The 21,954-nt window shown below is 50.5% G+C and overlaps 1 long non-coding RNA gene across 1 annotated transcript; it reads right to left on the bottom strand.

Annotated features, from left to right (window-relative positions):
• Positions 1-547: 547 nt before the first annotated feature.
• LOC103679026 lies at positions 548-10,371 on the bottom strand. The gene is made up of 3 exons (XR_572803.2): positions 9,879-10,371; positions 5,609-5,767; positions 548-3,470 (listed from the first exon to the last, which is right to left on the bottom strand). It is a non-coding gene; the product is annotated as an uncharacterized LOC103679026 (long non-coding RNA).
• Between the last annotated feature and the right edge of the window lie 11,583 nt (positions 10,372-21,954).

Genomic DNA, 21,954 nt, shown 5'->3' with positions numbered 1-21,954 from the left:
TAACAATCACAAGTGCCTCCAGACATTGCCAAATGTCCCCTTGGGAGCAGAAGCAACCCCGGTTGAGCTCCACTGGTCTTCTCAAGGCTTAATGAGCCCACCACGCCCTGGCAACCCACTGCTCCTCAGCCTTGGCCCTCACCTGACCCAGACGGTCCACAGAGCCCAAGTGCCTACCAAGCCCAGAGCCCCTTCCGAGTCAAGCAGCTAGAGGTCTTGGGACCCTAGGACTCTGGCCACCAGCAAATGGACAGGGTCTCCGTCCTGGACTAGCCCCCATAATGTCACCTAGTTGGCCCAGGGCACTCTAAGCACATCGTGACTCCCAGCCCCTGACCAAGTTTGCTTTGGGTACCAGGGATTGGAGCAGGATGTCATGGAAACAGGATGCTGGGAAGAAAACAGAGAAGCAAGTACACGGACCACGGTACAGGAGGCACTGGCTTCCCAGAACCAACTAGATGACCACTCATTCCATCAGCTCTGTAATTTCCTGTTTTCTGCAAAGACGAGATGCTACCTTTGAAATCATTTTTAAAGCCTTTATTTAAAATAATTTATCTACCGCTAAATAGTAACTATTGAAAGCTCTATTTCCAAACTGGGATTGTTATTTCTGGCATGAATTAGATGTGTTATTTTTCAAGAATGTATTTTTGTTACCAGACGGGGCCGTTTTTATTTCATTCAAGTAAAGTAGGCATGGGTAATAAAATAAATAAATAAAAACAGAAGGGAACTGAGCAACTAGCCTTATTTTTTTTTAATCCCACCACTTTTTTAGGAAGAAAATAAATCAACCCACTCACTGTCCCTTCAGTTGCTCCCACCAAAATAATCTTCCTGTAATTACAGCAATGCAAACATACATATAAACAATATACATTTTATATATGTAGTTACACACATTTTAACCAAACTGCAATTATGCTATATCTTTTCGCTGCTGGATTTTTTTATCCCATAACACTTAACCTTTATTGGTGACCCCCTTCCTCGTCCGTGGCTCCGGAGCCTCACCGCCTCGTTCAAATACCAGCTCTGACCTCTCACAGCTGTGTGATCTTGTGAAGGTTCATAACCTCTCTGTGCCTCTGCTGGTACATATGGATAATTACAACACTGTCTACTTTATAAAATGTCGAGAGGGTTAAGTGAGGTCACATAGAGCACTCAGAAAAGTGCTTACCATGATAAATGCTCAGAAAAACATTAGTACTTATTACACAGATCTAGCTTCTTTCTCAACAGTGGGGTAGAATTCCATTACATAAATACACCATGCTCTGCGATGGGAATCTTTTACTACTGTTTGTTCTCATAAGCCACAGTACAAAGGATGTCCTTGTACGTATATCTTTACTCGTCCGTGCTACGATTTTTGGAGGATGAATTCTCAGAGGAGAGAGAGCTGTATTATTCAACAAGCACATTCTAAGTGTATACGTCTCTTGACAAATTCCCCTCAAAAAGGTCACAGGGATTTACATTCCTACCAACACTGGGTGTGTGCTCATTTCTTCAGTCTCCCCAATTCTGAAGGTTACCAATCTTTTTAATCAGATAGGCAAAAATAAAAACAATGCCACATTGTTGCTTACATTGAAATTTCCTTAGTTATTAATGAGATAGAATATCTTTTTACATTTGCTTCCTCTTTAATGGGCCATTTGCAGTGTGTGTGTGTGTGTGTGTGTGTGTGTGTGTGTGTGTGTGTGTACCTTTCCGGTTTACCTGTTTTTGTTGTTTCTGATTGATCTGGGGAATACGTTCTATAGCATAGGTATTCACAGCTTTCCTGCTAGTATATGTACCAAATACCATATAATGAATTTATATTTTGGTTTTTTTATGGCTTCTTCCATAGTACAGGTTTGGGGGGGTCTTTATGTTTTGCTTTTTAATTTTTAGGTGGTCCAACTTGCCAAGCGTTTTTCCTTTTGGCTTCTGCGTTTGGCGCCAGATTTAGACAGCCCTTCCTCACCCCAAGATATAGAGATAGAGATGAAGTAGGGACATGACATGTGTCCCTCTACCTGGCCTTGAGGGATGGATGGATAGATAGATACATACATACATACTTACATAGACAGACTAATTTACATGTAATCTTACATAAACATAGTCTTACACTCTTTTAATTTCTTAATATTTTATATCTAATGCACAAACCTTTAATCCATCTGGAATTTGTTATTATACACGGCATGAGGTAGGGACCCGATTTTATCCTCTTGCAAATGGATAGCCATTTGTGCCACGGTTCAAAGTGTCTTTGACCTCCAAGTGGCTCACCTGAGGGATAAGAATCTCTGGACTTGAGTCTGTCTAGCCTGGGAAGAAAAGTGGGCCGGGAAGGAAGCAGATCCCCCCCCACTCTCTGCCCCCTCCCCTTACATTTGTCATATCCAGCAACAGCAAGCATCAATGAGCCTCGTCTGCTCAGAGAGCAGGGCAAGGCGGGCAGGCTGCCGAGGGGCCATGAACACTACATCACATGAACACAGCATCACGGGAATGGTCAGAGCCTGAGCGACAGTTACCCTGGGACCACAGTAACTTACGTGCCCAGAGAAATCATTTTCCTGGAAGATGCATTTTAGGCAGCACGGAGGCTCAGGTGACCCTTATATCATCTGGTCCCAGGTTTCTGCGGATTTACACATGCTGGCTTCCCACAATAGAAAGAAATCTAATTACCAGTGGAATAACTTACAGGTAAGGGGACCTCCAGTGTGCACTCGAACTGGCTGTAAATCGCCCAAGCTAGATCCCGAGGAAAGTGAACTGGTGCTCAACCAAGACACCTCACAGCGCAGAGAGTAAGCATCCTTCCTAACCCAGGTGTGGCCAGGCGAGCAGGTGGGCTTTAGAGGACCCAGGCTATAGAGAGCCCAGAAAATGGAAAGACCATCAGACTGGGCATCAGGATGCCTGGGTCTTCATTCTCCTACTGGCCACCAGTGTGCCGTTAGCCTCCTGCGTGACACCCTTCCTCAGTTTCCCTGTTCAAAACCACTGGTTACCATGTATGAATCCGCATCCCAGGCACATGCTGTGTGTTTTAGATACAAATCTCCAATTTTCATCACTGAAAAGGGAGAATGAGTATTTCCATTTTGCATATGTGGAATCAACATCAAAAAGTTTAAGGCAATCAGTTCAGAGTGACATTGCCAGAAAGCAGCAGAGCTAAACATCAGCGGCCCCCCTCCTGCCAAGCACAAAATGTGAGCCTTTTCCCCAGCATCCGTGTTTCCAGAACTGTGTACAGAAGCTAAAGGGTGCATGGAGGAAGGCTTTCTGGGCCTCCCACTGAGGAGGGAGGCTCCCGGGTCTTTTCTCTCCCTTGGCCTTGGCGTGGCCTTGGCCCTGGTGACTCCTGCACACAGAGTCTGCGGTGGCCTGGTCCACGCAGCTGCCCAGCACTCCACACCAGGGGCTCCTGCCTCACCGGAAACCACGTCCCCCTGCAGTGAGGAAAGGGGGGAAGAAGACGCGCGTGAACACGGGCAGGGCCAGGGGTGAGCGGGGCCCGCACGCCGTGTGTCTACACACGCAAGTTCTCACACAGCCAACTGTTACATCAACTACAATGTCCTATGCACCACCTGGACCAAAAGATCTTCGTAACAATGTAAACTGAAAAAATTCGTATGGTTGTAGCCTTTAAATACCTGAAGGTCTTCCCTTAAAGACAACTCAGTTTAACTATTATTGTGCACGTCTGAGTGTTCTGTTAATGGGCTGGTCATATTTGAACAAGTATTAAAATAAATGGAGACATAGCTCATTTATTACTTTATATTTATTTCCTAACATTTTTGCCTTCACTTCAAAGAAATCTCCAAGTACATCCATTTTCACAAAACCTGACTCTATTGACAATAATCATGTAATAATTGAAATATAAAACGTGACTGTATTCAAAGAGAATAAACCATGAATGTACTTTCATTTTTAAAGTTCCTTAAACTATGTGTAAAAATTGGGAAAATTTTTTAAAAATCATATTTTGATATGATTCAGTAAAAGTTATTTCTCTTCTAAAATATTAAAAATGGCTAGAAAAATTAAAAGGCAAAATATAAATCAAAATACATATAAAATATTTTAATCAAAGGTTCTTAAATAAAGCTGAAACTTTTACATTTAATTTCTTAAAAATTTGGATATTAAATATTTTTATAAAAATAAAACAGTTTGCGACTGTTAAGAGTAATACGAATTGTTCGCTCTAGTAAAATACGCTCAGCATCCATTCGCAAGTGTTGGGAGCACGGCGTTCGTTCTTATCTCCAGAACCAGGGATGCGAGTATGAAGGGAAGCAAGAGAATGAGTGCTCGGCACTGCAGAGAAACAAGAATTTGTTCTACAAGAATCGACTGCATTCCAGCTGAGAGGAAGGATTTGACAAGGTAATTAATTTGCCTTTTCTCTTACGCAAGCCCTTCCCCAGCCCCGATCCGCCCTGCTCTCGAGGAGCCGTCCGCCTCCAACATTTCTAGAAGTGTCGGGCACACAACCTTCACAGTATCGGATCCAGTTATCCCGAGCATAGACAGAGATGTGCAGGAAGGTGTCCCCGGGGTCTGGATGGTGATTGTGACAGAGCCGGTCTTTAGGGTTACGATTGTGCTGGGCCCACCCTGAGCTCCAGATCCCAAGTGTCAGAGGCAAGTGTACTTGTGTGTGTGTGTATGTGAGTGTGTGCATGCGTGTATGTGAGTGTGTGAGTGTGTGCGTGTGTGTGAGTGTGTGTGCATGTGTGAGAGTGTGTGTGCATGTGTGTGTGAGAGAGTGTGTGTGTGTGCGTGTGTGAGAGAGTGTGTGTGCATGTGTGTGTATGTGTGTGTGAGAGAGAGTGTGTGCGTGTGCGTGTGTGTGTGAGAGAGAGAGTGTGCGTGTGTGTGTGTGTGTGTGTGAGATATTCGAGCCCTCCAAAGTATAAATCTCAGAGCAAAGGTTATTCCACGTACAGTCTCAATGTGGTGCAGGAAACAGAAGTTTGGAGGAGTCCGAGGCCCCCCAAGAGCACCCCCCGGCAGACTCCGAGGACTCAGCACACGGTCCTACTCATGGCTACGATTCATTACAGCAAAAAGATACAGAGCAAAGTCAGCAAAGAGAAAGGCGCATGGGGCCAAGTCTAGAGGAAACCAGGCACACGCTTCCAGGGTCCTCTCCCCCTTTGGAGTCACACAGGACAAGCTTAATTCCCCAGCAGGGAGTTGTGACAGCACGTGTGAAATGCTGTCTCCTGGGGAAGCTCATTAGGTGCCTGCCTGTGGCTTTTACTGGGAGAATGCGGAACGGTGTCCTGGTCACATAGGCGCCCTCTGCCTGCCACATACCAAAATTCCAGCCTCCCAGAAGGCAAGCAGGTGTTGAGTGTGAGTCACACTGTTTGGACAGGCACCGGGAGCCGCCCTTACTAGGGAATGGTGGGGACCTTGCCCACACCCACGTTGCTGGATGTCAGCGAAGGGCCAGTCTTGCAAGCAGGGCTTTCTGAGGAGAGCGGTCTCAGCAGCTAAAACTGGTCTCTATAGAAAGTAGCTGGGCTATGGAAGGCGGAGGAAGGGGAGCCCTTTTCATGCTACCCACCGTCGAATTTCATTGAAGGTGAAAGCTGGAACTGCCTGGGTAGAATAGGAGTCAGTGACCAGCTGACCGCCTTACGCGGATTAATCCGAGGGGTTGCGTGCAGTCTGAGTGGGCTCATTTCCCGTTGCATAGACGCACCGTAGCCAATTACCCCGTCTCCTAAAAGATGTTAACGAGACGACAGCATTTTATAAACCTCATATTCAAGCAAATCCAAACAATATACTGTTCAGGAAGGTCCTAGATGGTTAAACTATTTTTAAATGCAAAGGAAGTCAGGACAATTTTTACCGGAGGAGAGGAGGGGAGGAAGGCAGGGACTGGAGGCTCCCCTGGAGAGAAGCGGTCTATCAGCAATGCTCCTAAGATGGGGCTGGGTTCACAGGCTCATTGTATATATTTATGGTTCATAACTCCACATGAAGGAAGTTATGAAGCATCTGTTCTTTTACCTGGACCGAAAGATACGCAAACTAAAACACTTTAATTGTTTAACATTTGTCTCCCATCTGGGCCATGGGAAGGTACCCTTTCTGGCTATGAACACATGTGAGATGGGCTTCTCAGTGCTGGTTATCCCCAAAGCTAAAATACATTATCATTTCATTGACGTAGAAACCCGTGGTCATCTTAACTCAAAGGACACCAAGCTTACTATTCTTTTATTAGTGCCTGGTCCTGAGCCATCCCACCTTTCTCACTGAGGGTCTCATTTTTGTGAATCAATTAGATCCTGGGAATCAATTCGCTGTTTGTTACCCTGCATTTCATTGTGTATTTCAATTTGTAGGTGAATAATATTGTTTTGTTCTTAGTATACTTATTTATAGTTACATTCTATTTATGACAAGTGACCGTAAGGGAGGAAAACGTTTTCCCTTCTTCCCTTCTGCGTTCTTTGGCTGGTCTGATAACTGAATTGACATGAGGCAGATTAATAGGTGTACGTATGGGAGCCCCACAAAGACAGGAGACCCTCTCAGACAGTCAGTAACTGAGGCTTATACACCATCTAAGCTAAGCAGAAGGGGGTAGGGCTCTGGGGCTCGAAGGGGAGGACGACAAGTTACAGGAAAATGAGAAAAGCATAGCTCTCTTCCCGGTACAGGCCCTGCATCTAAAGTCTTTCGGGCCATGTAGGGGCAGGTAAAGGCTCTCCCTGACTCCGACGGGCCTTGGGCGTCTTTAGCTCGAAATAGTCCATAGGCCCGAATGGCACATTCTGGGGCAGCCTGCCCGGAATCCCATTGCAATGCTGGTTTTCTATTTATGGTACAGATGCAATGTTTCCTTTTAAAATAAGTTTATACGTGGGACGCCTGGGTGGCTCAGTCGGTGGAGTGTCTGCCTTCGGCTCAGGTCCTGATCCCCGGGTCCTGGGATGGAGCTCCGTGACCTAGGGGCTCTGTGCTCACCAGGGAGTCTTCTTCTCCCTCTGCCTCTGCCCCTGTGCTTGCTCATGTCTCTCTCGCTCTCTTTCCCTCACACGCACACGCTTGCTCGCTCGCTCGCGTGCTCTTGCTCTGTCTCAAATAAAGAAATAAAATCTTTAAAAAATAAAATAAGTGTCGACTTATCTAAGCTAGAATCGGAGAGAGGTTAAGCACAAATGTTAATCAAACGACAGCACAAATGGCGTAGGGATGTGGCCAAAGTCATCTGAGAAGTGAGTAAAAGCCTCAGCTCAGAAAGCACTGTCCAGCATCCAAACATCCACCAGCCAGGTTCACTTGGTGAGGCTCTGTGGGAGGCCACGGAGTGATGGGGGTGGGGGGTGCGACATGATCTTTCTCCCTGGGGAGTTTCCACCCGGAAAAGCGGCACACGCTGTTGGAGCAGATCGGGAAACAGTCACTGCTGAGCTCTCAATGCCAGTGCCCGCAGGGGGCACAGAGAAAACTGAAATACAGGACGGGCCCAGCTTGTAAGGCAAGTGTGACATTTCGAGTGGCACTGCCTTTTCAAAGCCCTTCCTAGACATTAGGCTACAACCAAGCCCAGCATTTCCAAGGGCCACGTACAGATCCAGGGGGTCCCAGTTGGCACCACTGGTTTACTGCACTGTATGTGCTTTCCTGAGGCAGGGTAACAGGTATCAGGTTTAAAAAATGATAAACCAAGAGCACAGGGCAGTAGGTGACGGGGCACTGTGTGCATCAGGACTTGCCAAGAAAGACCCTACCGAGAATACTCGTCCTATCTGCCTAGGGGAACGAAGCCCCAGTTTACTAGATCTGGACTGATGGTGTTGGCATAGCACCAGTGGGGCTATGGATGGGCCCTGCTAGAACAGCCCTCGTAAGCGTGACCCAGGAGTCGCCGCAGACAGCAATCCTCTGATGTCACAGCTGCTCCCCCCACTTTCACTCCCCCCAACGCCGACCGGCAATAGAAACGGACAAGGAAAAGCATTAAATCAAGACACTGTTGGGGACCAGGCAGAGCAGGGTGGCAGATGCCCTCTAGGGCATCCCCCCAGTCACCCAGGCCCAAGGAGATGAACACCAGGAAGGCCAGACCCTGAATGTTTATTTGGAGGCATAGAGTATTATTAGAGCCATCTCACTATTTAAGGAAATTATAGACATAGTAGGAAGAGTGAAGAAGGTCGCAATGAGAGACTTGTTCACTGAGTCCCGACTACGTGGCCCATCCAGCCCTAAGTACAGATAGGAGAGGTTACCTCAACCTTCAAGCGGCTCAGGGAGATGGAGGGGGACAGGCACATAACAGGTGACAATGCAGTAGAATGGGGCGATCGTGCTCTGTCCTAACACCATGCTCCAGGAAGGACAGAGCCCAGATAAGGGGTGGCTCACCCTGTAGATGACCTTAGGAAAAGTCTTTGTAAGTCTTAATGACTTCTGTTGCCCAGAACAGAGCCTAGCATAGAGTGGGTGCCCATCAGATATTTGCTGTAGTGCTGAATGGATAAGAAGCCAGTGACTGGCTGCATGATGGTCCCCAAAGATAGCCGTGTCCTCAAGCCTGGACCCTGTGACTATCACAGCTTTGCAGACTTGATGAAGTTCGGACTTGAGATGCAGAGATGATCCTGGACAATCCAGCTGCGCCCTAAATGCGATCCCAAGTCTCTTGTAAGACAGAGATTTGACGCACAGAGAGGAAGAGGCAATGTGACCACAGATGCGGAGAGACGGGCCACGGAGGCAAAGGAGTGACGCGACCACACGCCAAGAGGACCATCAGTCACCACCAGAAACTGGAAGAGACAGGAAAACTGTTCTCCCTGGAGGCTCCCAAGGAAGCACAGCCCTGCTGATGCCTTAGTTTGGGCCCCTAAGACTCAGTTCAGGTTTCTGGGCTCCGGAACTGTAAGAAAACAAGACTCTGTTGTTTTTTAAGCCACCGACTTTGTGTGTTGTAGGAGCCTCGGGTAATTAACACGGCCACCGCTCTGGGAAGAAATGATACAGCAGAGGGAGCGACAAAAGCTGTCTGGGAGATGCCACATAGTTTGGAGAGCCCAGGGATCCCGAGCTGAGGCCCCCTTGGATGCAAACGGCTTTGAGAAAGAGGAGTCGGGCTTGGTCGTGCGGGATGGATCGAAGATACAGAGGCCAGAGGCCGGGAACCCTGCCAAGAGGTTCTCGAGGCAGCCCGGGCATGCAAAGGGGGATGAGAGCCAGGCCTCGGGGATTAGCAGTGGGAACGAGAGAAGGGGCCGGTGCAAAGAAATTTCAAAGGCAAAATTGATGGAGCTTCGTGAAAGATTGAATATAGCAGATGAAGGAGAAATTTCTTCCAGCTGTTAGAGCTGAGACGGGCAGAGAGGGAGAGACTGGAGGAAAGGGGAGACATTTCTAAATGCTGCTAATGATAGCCAGTTGGCCGCAGAACCATCCCAGTGCCGTGATTTGAGCTGCTCGAAGCGCGCTCTCCATGGCTGGCCACCAGTGGCTGGAGGAAAATGCGATTGCCAGGAGGAAGAGTTCCTTCCAGCCTCCCTTCTGTTCTCCCCTCCGCTAAAGCCTCCCACGGCCTTGATTTTCAGAGTGGGGGTGGGCAGGAGAATGGGGTGGAGCAGACGGAGGGAAGAGAAGAGAAATGGGGGGAGAGGAGAGGAGACAACAGAGCACGGGTCAAGCACGCACAGACGTCTTCCAGCTGCCATCTCGCCAGGGGCCTGACCAGGATCCCACCCAGCCCATCGGAGTGAGATTGCAACCTTCACAGTTCCAGCCACCCTGCATCTCACTTGCGGCTACTTCCTTCCCCAAGGACCCCGGGGGCAAACAAACTTTCTCACCAGCAAAGCAAGCGGATTCTGATGCGTCTGGAGACTGCAGAGCACGGAGAAGTCAGTGGCCTGAGCAGGTCCTGGTCGTGAGGCAAACAGCTCATTGAGAATGTACTCTCCAACCCAGGACTGCCCGGAGCCTGGAGCAGGGCCCAGGAAAGACAGTGGTTGATCCCAGAAGCACATCGCAAGAGCTGTTGGCTATGGCTCGGGAGAGCATGAGTAATAAGCGAGCATTGCCCCGAGCATTCGGTCCCCACGTTCACCCCCTGGTCGCCCAGCGCCCCCTGGGGAATCCTGCAGATGGGTCAACTCACTGCACTGAGCAATTCTCCCTCCGAGAAAGCCACGGCTCTCACTCACGTCCCCCTTGGTACAGAAACTGCCAGGCCTCGGTGTCTGTCTTGGCTTGGGGGTGGGAAGCAGAGAACACCAAAATTCCTGCATTTACTTATTAGTTATTTATTGAGCCTGTCCTGTGTGTCAGGCACCTGTTAGATGCTTTGAGTCCTCAGTGAATAAGACAGGTCCAGGCCTGGTCCCCACGATGCTTATAAATATTACCAAAAATAGCTTTTAAAAAAGCCTGAGCAGAAGCTTGAATCAGAACCAAATCTCCACATTTTCCAAAAGCATTGACTGGCGAACGTGCAAATGTTCTCTGGACCAAAGCAAGGTCTCATTCCATTTGAGTCTGTCTACTTTTGGGGACTCCAACATCCTGCTGAGCAACAGGAAGGACATGGCCTGTCTCTTCGGACAAAGTCCCCAGAGAAGTGCTCCGTGATCACCGAGAAATCAATTTAATCATACCGCTTTCCAGCAGTTACCTGGCTCCTCCTGCAAGCCCCTTCCCATGTTCATCCACTCACTTGACAATGATTTATTGAGTGCCCAGCGTGTGCCAGGTGTGGACGAACGGTCCACAGCCCAGCAGGTGCACGCCATTCATCCGCTCTTCCTGTCAGCCTTGGCCAGTGGGCAGGGATCCACGGCAGCCCTGGTCAGACAGGCAGAAAGCTGAGCATCAGCCCGCACAAGGAACTGACCCCAAAACCAAGGGCTGGCAAGGGGCGGAGCCAGACAAAATGCCCAACACCCTCGTTCCTATTCTAACACCTTCCCTCTAGGCTCCGCCCAGTTCTGTCACTGAGAACCGTCTGCCCACAGAGCCATGGCCAGGCCTTTGGCATTATCCAGCCTATTCACATCCGTCACTTTACCTGAGCCCCCTGGCAACCCCGGACGGTAAGCTTTTTCACCCCCATTTTACAGACGAGGAAATGGAGGCACGAGAAATGTCGGAATGTCTCCCAACTCACACAGCTGGTAAGTTGCCACATGGAGGCAGGAGCCCAAATCTTGAGACTTCCGTGTCTTCTTTTCTCTTCACACTGAACTGTTCCTCTTTGTTCCTGGTCTCTTGTCCTCCCACCCTCCCCCCGCAAAAAAATCACAACCCAACCAAAAAAAAAAAATTAAGTTAAATTAAAAACAGACATGTCTTCTCCTCTCTAGAATCTGGCAGCAGGCAGCAGCCAAGCCTCCCGAGAACGCTTAGTGATTTCCAGGGGAAATCTGACCATCGCTAACGTCCAAAGATACTGTTTTCAATTAGGGAGCTGAGAGCTTTGGCTTCAGAGGCAAGGGAACAGTGGAGAATGCTCCGGCAGAGAAGGACTGACCTCTCTCAGAACCCCCTCTGTTCCCGGCTAATATGTCAAGAGCTTCTTAAATGGAACGTTATGTGTCTGGGATTTGACTGTCAGACTCATCCTTTTGGGGTAGGGTTTAGGGTTGTTGTTTTTTTTTAATCTAAAGTTGATTGCCTCTCTCATTATCAAAGCCACCATCCATCTGGTCCCACTTTCTTAAGGGCTGCAGCAAGGAATAGAGCTGGAAATGTGTTTTTACTTGAGGTTTGAGGATTCCCTCCTCCTGCCTTGCCGGGGGTTGTTCAAGGTTTAATGTTGTCACGGCAGTACGATCTTCCAGTAGTGGGTGGCCCGGCTGTGCCATTTGAAACTAATTTACAGCTTCATCTGGGACTATCGTCACTTTAAATTAATTAACCAAAAGCATCAAAAATTATTTGAGGGAGGGAGGATGCAAGGAAGGAGGTGGGGGGAGTGTTTTCAACAGTAAGAAAGGACGCCTCAAGCTTTGCTCGATACCGCCTTTGGGTCCAAAGGGCAATCTTTCCTATCTTTCCCACCCACCTTTTGAATCAAAGCACACACGTGCGCCATAAAAAATTCAGTGCGCTGTTTTCTGAAAGGTTTCTTTGGGAAGATAAGAACTCTGTGTTGGTTTCCACAAAGCCAAGCCAAAGCTGTTACTAGGGGGAAAAGGTGCATAGTGCAGGGTGATGGCAACTTCCTCCTGCAGCACGCAATGAGCTAGAGGGAGCCTTGGTGCAGGAACTGGTGGGGGTGGGGGGTGGTCTTTGGGGGGAGGGGGAAGGGGGGTTACCGCACTCCCATCGTCGGAAGCAGTTTCTTCCCAGGCTGTAGGAGATCATTTATTCCTCGCACATTCCGTAAGTATGTGATAACCCCTTCTATGGAGCACGCACCGTGGGGGAAAGAAGAGCCTCTAAGAGGCTTACAGCCCTCATCGAAATGACACCCAGCATTGTACCACTCTTGGAGGTCTCACACGTTCTCACTTCACCCTTGCCACAACCCCGGGAAGCACGCAGCATTATCAGTCCGTTAGACAAGGCTCAGAGAGGTCAAGAGCCTTGCCCCTGACCACACAGCTAAGAAGTGACAGAGCAAGTGCCCAGACCAAGGTCTGTCCCTGAAACCCATAGTTGGGGATTATAAACACAAAAGCAACGGGACAGAAGGGATAGTAAATCTTTGGGGACCTCCACATGAATAGGATTGGGAGTCAGCAGGCATCTTATTTTTCTGCAATGAACGGATCCTCCTCCCGCCCCCCACCGCCGTCATCTTGAGACTCGAGTCAGTGACGTGGCCCAGAGACCTAGCTTTTCGACTAGCTCTAGGGCGTTCTGTGCCCTCACTCATCGCCGCGTAAATCTGTCGGTGACAAAAACCAAGCACATCATCTCTGGCTCGACGAGCCGTTCTAAAGCTGAAACACGCAGATTATAATCTATCTGTTCTTATGTGCCAGCAAGTATCTGAAAGTAATTTGAGAGCCATTAACTGATGCTTGCATAATGTCTGGCTCGTACTAAATACTCCAAAAACACTGGCTATGATGTTACTCCCCAAATCCTCCCCCACCCCCTCAGAGCCGGAATCTCGGAGTTGGAAGGGAGAGACACAAAGGTCCTTGAGCCAACCCAAACTACGGATATCTGTGATGGAATTAGGTCCTCCATAGCAAGAGCTAACGCGGAACGCTTAGCATGTGGTAAGTTCTATTATACTACTTTAAGTACATTAATTCTTAGCACAACCCTGGGAAGTCTTTGCTTACCCTGACAGATGCAGAATCTGAAATAAGAATGAATGAAACATCTTCTTCTCCAACCAAGATTTGAGCCCAGGCAGCTTGCCTCCCAGCTAGGACACTAAGCCAGGATGCCATTTAACCTGTCCAAGTCTTCCTTACCATCCTGAACAACCAGTCGTCCAGCCTTAGCTCGGCCATCCCAGTGCAGAATGCTCACATCCTCCGGAGACAGCCTCCTGTTGCATTTGAGGGCAACTGGTTTTGGTAGAAAGTTCATCTCAACGTTGAGCTGAAATTCCACTTCCTGCCATTTCTACTCATTGCCCCCGATAATGCCTGGAGACTTCCAGAACAACTAAACTCTTTTCCCCAAACTTCGGCAGGCTCAGAGGACCTCCTGAAGTGCAGATCTGTTTCTACAGCTCTCGGGTGGGGTCTGAGGTCCCGCGTTTCTCGTAAGCCCCTGTGATGCTGACGCTCCCGGTCCACGGAACACACTTTGTGGGTTGAGGTTCTAGATCAAAAGAAGGGTCAAATCCAGCCTGCCACCTGTTTCCAGGAACATTTTATGGGAACCTATCCACGGCCCATCGGTTTATACACCATCCACAGCAACTTCTGTGCGACAGCAGAGCTGAGTAATTGTGATAGAAACCGCCAGGCCTAAAAGCCTAAAATAGTCGGCCCTTCACATGAAAGGTTTGCCAACCCCTGCTTTAGATGACTGCCCTTTCGTTTTCCAAAAGCACCATGTCCTCTGAGTATTCTCACCTCAGGCCTCACCACCTTCCCCATCGGGCTGAAACTCAAGTCCCCGCAGCATCCTGGGGTCTGACTCCCGAACACGCTCAGGTTTGCCAGAAGCCCTCGTAAAGGAGGGCCATTCCCTCCTGATTCTGAGGCTCTATTCTCTGCACGGGAGGGTCAGCACATGAATCTCTGCCCAGTGTCTCTGCTCCCCCATCCTTACCCCCCACCCTCACCCCCCCACCTTCCCCACCCCGCAGTGTCTCTGCCCCCCATCCTCACCCCCACCCCCACCTTCCCTATCCTGCATCCTCACCTCCTCCCCAGCGCTCTCGCTGTCTCCTCCACTCCTCCCATTCTCCACTGCCCCACAGACTCTCCTTGCGCTTTCTGCTTAATAATTGATATCGACTGCTGCAGAATGCTAATTGTCAGGAGCAGAAGGAATCCCACACCCAGGCTGCAGCTAACCTGCTTCCCCCTCCGGAGGCCGTGGGGAGCAGTTCCACCCTGTAAGCGGGCATCTCTGGCCATCTGGAGATGGCATCCCACAGCCAGACGGCAGCAACCCAGGCCTGGGAGATGCCCGGGGGCCTGTTCCTATCTCCAGGACCCCTGCTTCTGTCATCTCAAGGCCTGTGCTCGCTCAGGGACATCTTTCGTGGCTGGCTGTGGCTCCGTGAGGGAGCCTTAGACTTGGCTCTTCTCTTAGGTGAGGCAAGAACCTCTTCACTGAGATGATTCAATTCCGGATACGCCTCAGACCTGCTGTTTTAAAAATGCCTTTCCTTATCTCAGCAAGTCCAGTAGGGCTTTCTGTGATGATGGAAACAGGCTGTGCAGGCCAATAGGGTAGCCATTAGCCGCACAAGGCTACTGAGCATTTGAAATGTGGCTACCGTAACAGGGGAGCTATATTTTTCATTTTAATTCAATAGCCACACACGACTAGAGGCTACTGTATCAAACAGTAAACAGCCTCGCTCGTGTGTGAAACTTACTAGAACTTGATCTTCCCACTCTTCAGGACCTAGTCAAAACGTCCCTTGGGAGAAGTCACATTCAGGGCTATTTGAAGTCACTGGTTCCTCAGTATGCATCCAGTCACTGAGAATAGGGATTAATTTGGGGATGCCAGAGAAGGGGGTTCTGGAAGCTGGGACCCAGGGACGGATGAGAAAGGGCAAGATCAAGCCAGTCGGAGACCAACACAAACAAACAAAATAACAATTTTGCTAACCCGGGACCCAGAGGCGACCCAAGTCAGTATGGAAGAAAGTCCTATCCGTGTCTACTGAAAGACCTGACACTTGATAAATGGCAGGAAGGGAGGAAGAAAAGGAAAGAAGGGATCGTGGAGAGGAAACGGATTCATCCTGTCCTGACCCTCAAGGAATTTGTAAGCGAGTTTAAGAAACACAATTGCAACAGCTGAAACAACTGGACAGCAATGAGGTGCTGTGGTACGGCAGCGCTCCCGTATAAAAGAGAGATTCCAGGACTGGGACGTCAGTGGGAGCTGAAGAAATCCGGGAAGAAGTGGGAGTCGGCGCCGGCCAGGTACTGAGCAGGTTTCGTTTTGATTACAGAGAAAGAGGAAGCTCTCTGGGCAGAAGGAAGTCTTGACAGACGTGCAAAGGTGGGGACCAGGAGGCAGGCTGGCTAAGCAGGCAACGGACCCCATCCGCTGATGGGGGTGACAGGCCAGCGGGGAAGGGAGAACTAAAGTGGGACAGCCACCTTGCACTTGGGGATCAGGAGAGTGGCAAGGCGAGAGTTTAGACTTCAGTACTTTCCTCGTTGTCTCAGAAGGTGAGAAGTTGAACAGGGTTCCTGCAGAGGCGTTCTGGAGAAGCAATGCCCAAGGTCAAGGCTCAGGAGGGGCCAGGGGCTGAGCCTGGCACAGACGAGCACCCAGCGTGTGGGACACAGCCTCCTCCAACTGGTTAAGGGTTCTCAGAACTGCACTGTGGTCCGAGCACTCCCTGTCTGATGCTTCTCCTTCCCTCCCTCCTTTCCCCGGTGTCAGACTCCTGCCTGCTCCTTGCCCTTTATCCTTCACCAGAGATCCCCCCAATAACTGTTGTGCACACCTAATTCTATCTCAAGCTCTGCTTTTTGTAGGACCTGCAATAACACAGTAGGAGACAGAGAATTATTCTATTATGTCCTTGAAGGCTGGGGCAGGCCCCTGACCGAAGCAGTCCCTGACGGTGTCTCTGGAGCATAGCGAGTACTCCGGACGCCTGTCCGGTATGACTATGCTTCAGCCACAAGGAAGGAAGGGGTCAGGCCACCAGCCGCAGGGGCATGGGAAAGGCAAGTTTTCTAGTTTGCCTGGGCAAATCCTGACGATGGCCCCCAGCGGCCTCCCCCACCCCATTCTAACCCCCAGCTTCTGGCCGTGACCACCAGAGTTATGAGCTGTGTGAATGCTCCCACAGCCATGTGCCCTGAAGACAGTGAGCCAAGCCTGCTCACATCTGAGACCCCTCCACTCCACTTTTCTCAAATATGGGCACCAAATGTTTCAAACTTTTGATCCCACAGTGATAACAGAAGTGTGAGGGATTGTTGGGGGGGGGGCACAGAGATGCACTGAGTCCCTGGTAATGTGTTCCCGGTGGAGGAAGGAATGGGGAGTAGAGAGGGTGTCTGTCACTCCAGTCCCTCTCCTGTCACCGGCCTCACTGTTAAGGTAGGTCAAAGGCCATCAGAGGAAACAGTCACTGGGTCCACTCATTCCGTTGCTTAAATCGGACTTCTCAGCCTCTGAAGCACCAAGGGCATTTGGGGCCGGACAATGCTGTGTTGGGGTCGCGGGGAGGGGGGTCCCATGCGTTGTAGGATCTGGTCTCTACCCATCAGATGCTAGCAGCCCTTCCCACCCTCGGTGGTGACAACCAAACGTGTCTCCAGATATTGCCCAAGTCCCGTGGGGATCAAAAGCCTCCTAGCTGCGAACCAGTGATTTAAATCATAGGAGTAATCCCATTTTGGACAGAAGAAAATAAATTCGAGTCTTGTGGGTTGTTTCTCTCCCATCCGTCTCCCTACAGCAATACAGTTCTCAGGTCCTACCGGGGCTCTGGCTACACTGAAACTCCCAAGATGGCTTTTCCAGACCTGATCCTGAGGGCCCCTGGCCCCTCCCCAGACTCCAGAACCTTCTCTGTGTGTCCGGTCCCATCTCATCAAATCCCATCGGCCAGGCAGCCAGGCCAAGCCCAGCAAACAGCCAGCCACGTGGCTTGGGAGTCTTCAGATCGTCTTACTTACGTATGCCAGTGGTTTCTGGTGCGGATCAATAACGTAGCTCTGCTTTCCCTCACTGCATTTAAAAGGAACTAATCCAAGCAGGGATTACATTTGCTGCCCATCACCGAACATCTCTTGATTTATTTATTCATTCAACAAATAGTTATTGAGTTCCTTCTAGACAGCAGGCACTGTGTTAGGAGCTAGGGATATAATCGTGAATCAGACAGACACCACCCTGCCCTTCCCAGTGGGGGAAGGTGCGGGCTCCGAAGTCAGGCTGCTGCGGTTGGAACCCTGGATCCACCATCTACTAGCGACATGACTTGGTCAGTTTTGACCTCTGTACGGCTCCATTCCTCATCTGAAAGGTGGAGATGGTGGCGGCTCCCGCCTCACGGGGAGGTGGGAGTGAGATGATGGAGAGCGTACAGGATGCTTAGCGCAGTGCCTGGCACGTGTTACAATAACCAAGAGCTCAGCTGGCAGTGGGGGTTGTCATTGTTATTATTCAAGATGTTGCATTCACGACTTTATAGCCTGGTGGGAGAGACGGACACAATGAACATGCAATTATATAAAGTGTGATAAGTGACCCGAGAACAAGATGCACAGAAGTCATTTGGGCGCAGGTGTGGGAGGACAGGGCTCAGAGATGCTTCTGCCAAGAAGCAGTGCTGCCCGAAACCTGAAGCTGAAGTTGAAATTAGCCAGAAATAAATGAGGTGGTGGGGAGAATGTTGCAGGCAGAGGGAAGGGCATGTGTTAAGGCTCAGAGACCGGAGCATGGGACTGGGGGACCTGACGGTGTTCGGTGTGGCCAGAGCGGAAGCTGACTTGCCGCCAAAGCAATGGAAAGCCACAGAGAGTTTTCAGCAAAGGAGGGGTGTGATCAGATCTGGTTTAGAATGCTCTCTCTGAGAAACGACCAGAGGGATGCACCCAGAGGTCACAGTGGCCTGGCCTAAGGAGTGACAACAGGAACGGGAAGAGGCGGACGGGCTCCGAGTCCACAGAGCAGCAGACTCGGTAAATGACGCATAAATATCTGAAGAAAAAGCGAGTGAATGGGGTACAACAATCCAGGCTTTGGGGGATCATTTAGGCTCCTGGCAAATTCCTGTAGCGTCCAGCCCAGGGGCAGCTTCGGGAAGCTGATTCAAAACAAAATAGAAAATAGAAAATGCCTTCCTCCCGACATCGAGAGAGAGAGAGAGAGAGAGAGAAACGGGGGATGAAAACCAGGCAGTCCGAGAAGAACACCACAGTGTGCTGGGCTCCAGGGGCTGCCGTGTGTGGTGAGACCAAGGAAATCACGTCCAGAGTCTGGAAGGCCGGGAGCTTGGAGGGACCAGATCAAAGGCCCTGACGTCATGCCGCAGGCACTGCAGCCTGGCTGCTGACAAATGAGCTCACGCAGGTAAAGCGCCTGGTATGTAAGTTGTTCTGCACGTGTTCAAGGTCTCCATGAGGGTGGAGCAGGAGCGCGCTGCCCATCGCACAGAACACCAGCTTGGAGTTTAAAACAGGTAGTCTGGGGCAACCACGAGAAAGAGCAAACTTTTTTAAATATGAATTTTTAATCAGACAACTAATTCTTATAAAAAATTAAAACATTACAGATAAGCTAAAGTCCCCGAGCTCAGTGCCAGACCCTTCCCCCCCTCCCCCGGAGGCGAGCATTCCCCAGGTCCCTGAGAATGCCTCCTCGCCTTTTTCTATCTATTTACACGCACACAAGGTGCCCAAGGAAAGCCATTATATTGTTTTGTGGGGAGACTTGTTTGCTTGCTTATTGTTGTGGCTGTGAATAGCCCTGTTCTCCACCTGCAATTTGCTTTTGAAATTCACATCATGTCTAGAGATCTGCCCATGTGGGTCCACAGGGCTCTGGCTCACCTTTCCTGCCTGTAGCCCAGGTGTTATGCTCCCCCCCCCACCCCGGGGAACCCGGCCACTCCCCCACCTACACTTTATACAACAGGCAGAAAATCCAAAACACCTTCCCCTTTCAGGATCGTAGGGGCCAAAAAAGCAGAAGTATCTTCCAAAAGTTCAGGATAAGGTCCAGAATGGTTGAGTCTACAGGGCCCCCAAAGCTTAGATGGAGCTGGGGGACATCTCCAACCTCAACAGTGAGGGCCCCATTTGGGCAACAGTTCAAATGTAAGATCGAAAAGAGTTGCAGTGGGTGAGAAGCTGGGCAGAGAAATCGCTTCTAGCTTCGTCCATGTCTGGCTTAACCCAAACGACACGCGTGCTGAGGTGGTGAAAGGAGGTTCTCCTACCTTCCCCTGGGGTGGACGTCCAACCCTACACTGTAGCCCAAACTGATTTCTGAGCTGGAGCAGAGAGAGCTCCTTCTAATATTGTCGGCAGACGGGAAGAAGGAGGTAAGAGGAGCTCCTTGTTTCTGCAAATGCCTTCGTTGGCCATGGCGGCCTGTTTCCTGACCCATAAGCGCACATGCCCGCCCTTCTGGAGAGACAAGGGTCTCGTTTGATGGTTGTGGTTTCTATATTGGGTCCCTTAGGTCACACCTGAATTTGGATGACTCAGAGCAGGCTAGATTCTATCAGACATGTCAGGTCAGAGGGTAAAACCAAAGCAAGGCCAAGGATGCTGGGGAGTGGCTGCAGGGGCCCTTGACTGGCCCGATCTGTAGGTTGGGTGAGCGGTCACCCCTGGTGATGCCCGAAGTTCCACACTACAGTTCCAGTGCTTGCTCAAGGCCTTCTACTTCATCCTCTTTTCGAGACAAAACTACCCTCCAAGCCCACAAGTCTGAAATTCTACCACCGGGTAGGAATAGGCCACATAGCACCCAACCCCCACACGGAGGAGCTGGACATGACCAGGGTTACTGCAGGGGTGGGGCGGAGACCCACAGAGGAGACCCAAGGGGATGCTGAGTCTGGGCTACCTCTTTGTCTCCAGGTCAAGTCCTGGCTTTGATCCTTACAGGGTGTCACAAGCGAGTGACCTGGCCTCTCAGCGGCACCCTTTCCCAGTCACATAAATGGAAGCCACACGGGGCCCTGTCTACCTCCCAGGGCTCCTGGCAGCTCACATGAGCTCTGGGTGTGCTGTCCAGATGGGCATGGGGTAGGGGAGCCAGGAAGGGACTCTACACCAAGCCTCAGTTTTGTTATCCATAAGCTGGATAACAACAGCCCCTACCTCATTAATGGACTGTTAGGAACATTGACGTAGATACTGCTGGAAGCACCCAATGAAAGGGAGGTGCTAATAATCATCATTGAAATAATAATTATGGGGGTTCCTGGGCGGTTCAGTTGGTTAAGTGTCTGCCTTCGGCTCAGGTCATGATCTCAGCGTCCTGGGATGAAGCCCTGTGTTGGGGGGGGGGGTCCCTGCTCAGCAGGGAGCTTGCTTCTCCCTCTGCCCCTCCCCCCACTCATTCTCTCTCTCAAATAAATAAATAAAATCTTTTTAAAAAAGAAATAATAATTATGTATAATGAAGCTTCTAAACAGTAGTCTGGGATATGCCCCTCGGGCTCGGAGAGGACTTAGCCTCCAGCAGATGGAAGCTCCGGTAACCACCAAAGATTCCAGGTTCTTGAATCAGCTTTTCTGATACGAGCTGCACCCATGCCACTGCTGCCTCTCCAAGCTTCCACCTACCAGCTTTCTCAGTCCTCCCAAAGTCTGCCGCCCTTGTGTGACCTGGGTGCTGCCACCGCCACGCCCCAGCCATCCCTTAGTTCTCTGCGCCCTGGGCCTCAGCAGTTGCGCTGGGAACAGTGGCGCTGAGAGTGTGAGGGACAGGCGGGCTCATCTTACAGGTCATAGGGCAGGTTCCTGCCCAGCATTTGCTCCAACGATGGGGGCGGGGGCAGTGCAAGGTCTGGAGGTAGCCCAGCGGCTTGCAGCTGGGGCCTTCCAGAGAAAACTCAGGATGGTGGGCCAAGCAAGAGGGTAGAACCTTTGTGGCCCCTCCTTGGTTGTTTTGAATTCTGCTGGTCCTGAGCCAGCGGCCACTGCCCCTCCACGCTGCCCCTCCTCCTCCGTGAGGCCTCCTACCATAAGGATGTCTGAATTTTGCATGGCCCCCCACTAAAGCCTTCTCTACCTCCTTTCATCAGACTGGAATACCCCCCCACTCCACCACCCCGGGCAAGACTCAGCAGTCAGTGGTCCCAATCTCCTGAAAGAACTGGCCTGGGCTCAACAGTGTGGCCAGGGGGGTTGTGCCAAGTCACCCCCGGACTTTCAGAGGGTCAGAGCTCAAAGGTCCAGCCCTAATCCCATCCCTTGGCGCAACAGATGAGGAAACTGAGTCTCTATCGGGAAGCGATGCGCCCAAAGTCGCAAGCTAGGAAGGGAACCAGGGGCCTCTCTTGACTTTAGCACCCCCCCCCCGCAAAATAAATAAACCCCACCTGGAGCCCCGCGTCCTACTTTTCAGCAAAACATAAACCCCATTGCAATTCTTTCCTAAATGCAGTCCTTTGCGGCTGTGGCCTTTAATGAGAATCATCTGGGCAGATTCCGTGTGAAACTCGGGCTGGCTCGCGAGGACTTGGGGGGCAGCTCGGGTTAGAGGGAGGCGGCGCCTGGCAGAGCCCTGCGGCCCCACCGCACAGACCCGCGGAGAGCCAGGAACACGCCCCCGCAGGTGTGTGTGT

Source organism: Ursus maritimus, unplaced genomic scaffold (genome assembly GCF_017311325.1).
Source record: "Ursus maritimus isolate PB19 unplaced genomic scaffold, ASM1731132v1 scaffold_27, whole genome shotgun sequence".
In the NCBI taxonomy this organism is placed as follows: domain Eukaryota; kingdom Metazoa; phylum Chordata; class Mammalia; order Carnivora; family Ursidae; genus Ursus; species Ursus maritimus.
This window is presented reverse-complemented; position numbering and strand designations above follow the sequence as displayed.